Source organism: Homarus americanus, unplaced genomic scaffold (assembly GCF_018991925.1).
Source record: "Homarus americanus isolate GMGI-L3 unplaced genomic scaffold, GMGI_Hamer_2.0 scaffold59495, whole genome shotgun sequence".
Classification (NCBI taxonomy): Eukaryota; Metazoa; Arthropoda; class Malacostraca; order Decapoda; family Nephropidae; genus Homarus; species Homarus americanus.
The window spans coordinates 1,794,338-1,799,643 of NW_024732415.1; positions in this window are offsets into that span (position 1 = coordinate 1,794,338).

A 5,306-nucleotide genomic window follows, 5' to 3' on the forward strand; every position below is an offset into this window, starting at 1 on the left:
ACAGGGGTTAAAACCATGGTCTTCAAGGGGTTAAATAGAACGATGACATTGACGAGCTAAAAAAACATAAAACATCAACTAGAGAGAGGAGGAAAATTAAACATATCCGCTTCAGGAGGAGGAGGAGGAGGAGGAGGAGGAGGAGGAGGAGGAGGAGAGGAGGAGGAGGAGGAGGAGGAGGAGGAGGAGGAGGAGAGGAGGAGGAGGAGGTCAGTTAGGTACTACAGGTAATTAATGAACTACCTGATAACACCTGGTCATGTTTGGCTTAATGTGTTTACGTGTTTCCCGTGTTGTTAGATGCTTTGTTTACACTCTTGTTTATCTTATTAACCTTTGTTTACTTAGCAGGTAACACGTCTGACCTTGTCTCGAGGATAATTTTGTCAAGCTAAATGCAGATAATTGTGGATAATCTTGTCTGGGGGTAAAGTGGATACTCTCGTTCATCCATTCATCTACCCGCTCGCCCACCCACTCATCCATCCACCCATCTACTCACCCACCCGTCCACCCATCACCCGCTCGCCCACCCACCCACCTGTCATATCCGTGGGCGGTTCTCTGGCCCTTGGTGACAGTGAGAGGCGTGGTTAAAGAAGAACACCCTCAAGTCCCTCATAGTACCCGACCCGTAACTGAACTCGATCCCGGAATCTAACCTAAGTTACCCTAAAACCTAACCTATCAAACTTAGTCTAACATAAACTAAAACCTAAACAAAATTAACCCCCAACTTAATTAACCCAAAACCTAACCCAATTAAACCAAAAAATCTAACCTAACCTAACCTAACCTAACCTGACCTAACAAACCGGTAACAAAAGAGTGAAGTGAAGAGCGACACCTTTACTTCCTTACCTGACCTCTATAATATTCTCACCTGTCGCTAACTCTCCCACGCCTCAGGTAGAACTACAACTCATACCAGAAACTATTTAATTAACACAATACAAAATTCTAATTAACTAACTAACTAACCACGACACACTACTCCTTAAAGTTAGATAATAATAATTCTACAACAACTTTAAGAATATTTTTAGCAAGGTAATTCATTAGGGTTAATTACCAGGTATTAGGTAAGATATAAGATACCCTTTTCTCTTTTTCTTAACACGGCTGAAGGAGCAAGGTTGAGGGGCTAGAGTGACAGGTTATACAGGGTGGAGGAGGAAGGTTAATGGAGAACAGGAAGAACTACTGATGAAGAACAGGAAGGGGTACTGATGAAGAACAGGAAGGGGTACTGATGAAGAACAGGAGGAACTACTGATGAAGAACAGGAGGAACTACTGATGAAGAACAGGAGGAACTACTGATGAAGAACAGGAGGAACTACTGATGAAGAACAGGAGGAACTACTGATGAAGAACAGGAGGAACTACTGATGAAGAACAGGAAGAACTACTGATGAAGAACAGGAAGGGGTACTGATGGAGAACAGGAAGAACTACTGATGAAGAACAGGAAGAACTACTGATGAAGAACAGGAAGGGGTACTGATGAAGAACAGGAGGAACTACTGATGAAGAACAGGAAGAACTACTGATGAAGAACAGGAGGAACTACTGATGAAGAACAGGAAGAACTACTGATGAAGAACAGGAAGGGGTACTGATGAAGAACAGGAAGAACTACTGATGAAGAACAGGAAGGGGTACTGATGAAGAACAGGAGGAACTACTGATGAAGAACAGGAAGAACTACTGATGAAGAACAGGAGGAACTACTGATGAAGAACAGGAAGAAGTATTGATGAAAAAGGAAGAGAAGAAGGAGATAAATAAGAAGCACAAGAAGAGAAAGAATAACAACACTGACTATAACCACCACCATAACAACCACAATAACTACCCCAACCACAACAACCATCACCCCTAACCACAACAACCATCAACCACAACCATGAACCCAACTACAACCACCTCAACCAACAGCAAGAATCCCGTCACCACACTCAACCAAACACCAGAAGATTTATTGTCGTGTGTGTGTGTGTGTGTGTGTGTGTGTGTGTGTGTGTGTGTGTAAAAGAGCTCAGCAGGTTAGGTCAAGGCAGGCCACACTCTACCACAGGAATATAATATGGCTAGAATAATTATACCAAGTCACTATAAATTATTAATATACATTATACACCTATCAAGTATGAACCAGTCAGTGTATTAGTATGTAGGTCCGGAGATGACTCAGTGTATGTATGTATGTATGTATGTATGTATGTATGTATGTACAGTATAGTTGATAAAAGATGTTAGTAGGTAAGGATGATTGTTTAACCCTCTGAGGACGTTGTTTTAGTACACACACACACACACACACATACACACACACACACAGACACACACACACGAGAGAGAGATACGACGACACGATTCTACAGCGGATTATAGTGTTACAGTGTGCCTGCTTGGTGTTAAAGACGCATCATACCTGGGCAGGTGTCTACAAGGAGCCTCGAGAATACTGTGCGTTTTATGCTGTGTTGTGAAAGTTCCTCGTGATGTTGCCAACTAAACAAAAGAAATTAATATTGTTTACCTTGTTTACTTTGGTTGTCTTTCCTTCAAGGTACTGCAAACAATGGATAAGCGTAAAAACTATTAAAACAAATTGCCTTTTCTACCTGTCTTGTGAAAGTTCTTCAGGGTGTTGCAAACAAACAAAAATATTCTTCTTCTATTTTCTAAGGATTTTGTAGTTGTTACAAATAGATACATTAATACTGATCTTGTTTACATTGTAGGAACTCCTTCTCGCTGCTACAAACCAAACGAAAATATTTATCTTCCATACAATAAAAAAAAAAATAATATTATGTTATTTTCTTACAAACTCCTTCAGGTTTGCCAAGCATTAACGGTACTCACTATTGTGATCGTCAGTGAGCGTCATGTCATTCAAGAACACACACACACACACACACACACACACACACACACACACACACACACACACACACACACACACACACACACACACACACACACACACACACACACACACACACACACACACACACATACACACACACACACACACACACACACACACTCACACACACACACACACATACACACACACACACACACACACACACACACACACACACACACACACACACACACACACACACACACACACACACACACACACACACACACACACACACACACACACACACACACACACACACACACAAGACTAAGACCAGGAGCTTATCTGGTATCCTATGTTTGTGTATTATTAAACTTAAAAATACAATTCCGTAAGTTGTTTTACACGATGGAAATTCACAGTCATAAAATCATCAAATTCGTTGTTGTTTTTTCTTCTGTCGAGGATCTTCATCGCATCTCCTCATGTGACCTATAAACTGCGGTGGTTGTGAAAGCATTCAAGTTCTGATGGTGGAGTTGAACTCCGTATACGAGACATCACAACCTACAGTACATCATCTTGAGAATGTCCATGTTAATTTTAAACCTCAGGATCAACTTCATGTAACATTGAATATGGGAACTACATCAATTTTCATCTAAAAAAAATATATATATACGAGGAAATTGTAAAATTAGTTTCACTTTCATCTGTCTGTCCTTAAAGCTGAGACAAAACTCGCCAGTAATGACAAGTTTCACCTTCTAGACCAATTCGGTATTTTTTTCCGGTTCCGCTTTCGTGACTTGATCTCTAGAATGTAGGTTAGAATCCGAGAATGACTTACAAGTAATGACTTCATCGTGACGACGGGAAGTTGACTTATGACGGTGGAGGGTGAAGGAGGAGTTCTGACTCATTTAACAGAGTTACCACGTCAGGGCAAGATTATATTAGTACAAGTTAAAGTGAAGACATTATGGTTGACGTCTTAGGCTTTAGGTGAGGGTGAACTGTGTGTGTGTGTCTCTCTCTCTTGTCGGGATATGTTTCTTAAAGTGCAAAGATCGATAATAAACATCAAGATTATGTAGATAAGTCGTAAAATCTCCTGTAGATAAAACCACACACACACACACACACACACACACACACACACACACCTGCATTCTCTGCTATTGAACTACACGTACAAGGACACACCTGCAGTCTCCCACACCTCCATAACGGACAGACATTACGTGTTTCCCAGCTCACACACCATGACACACCCCCTCCTACACACCTGACCGCTGCCAAGGTCGTGAAGGATATCATTATCAACACGAAGGACATATCAAGAAAAAAGTTCCTTTAATTAATATAGGATCCTTATGAGATTGGTACAGGGCGTCGTGTGTGTGTGTGTGTGTGTGTGTGTGTGTGTGTGTACTCTCTTGGGTGAATTCTTTACTTCTTGGGGGGGGGGGAGGTGTACGTTCTCTGTGCAGCACGAGACAAGCCCTTATTGTTCTATTGATCGAGTGAACGCCCTGGTTTGCCGTTCCAATCAGCATCGATCACTCTAAGGTCTTCTGATTGCGCGTGTCTCTTCTTCCGTTGACTAAATGCACTCGTCACTTGACTTATTGCACATCCCTTGCTGCTCCGTTGACTGTAATTGCATTCTTGCTTACGCAGATCACGTGCAGTCCTCGCTCTACTTATTACAAACAAATTCTTCTCTCTCTGAAGAACAAGCACATTCGACACGCCTCCTTTCCTTTCCCTTCACCTTCCTTCTCTTTCCTTCCCCTCCCTTCACCTTCCTCCCTCCCTCCCTGACGTGTAAGGCCAGCTAACACCTGTGGTCAAAAGCAACACCTGACAACACCCTTCCCACCTGTTATATGACTAAACCTTGTGCATTGGCAGAGTAACAAACAGGTATATTCAGTAATGTGAACAGTGATGGGGGTTACATCTCTCCACACATCTGTTTACACTTGGGTGTTTAACTAATCATGTAACTCTGGATTCTATTACAGGGAAAGGTCATATTTTTTTTTATCGGTGATGGGAACAGTTTCTTTATAACTCTTGTGAACAGGTTTAATGACTTCTTTTGCTCTCTTTCTTTCTTTATTCTTATTTTTTTAATCTTTTCCTCCGCCTCTCTCTCCTTCAGCTTCTTCGTGTACCTACCAATCACCTGTGTTCATACGTCACCGTCGAGTCATTTGCTTAACGTCTCTATATGGTCGTCAGTAAATACGATGCTCTATGGAAGAATCTGTCACTTTCTAGTTAGTTCACCTCTAATGCTTTTGGACGCTGTGGAATAAAATGGAATAATTTTATACTTTCTACGTAAACTAGTTCGGTACTCTGGAGCAATTGTGATAATATATACCCTTTAAATATTAGCCAATCATTCTGGTGTG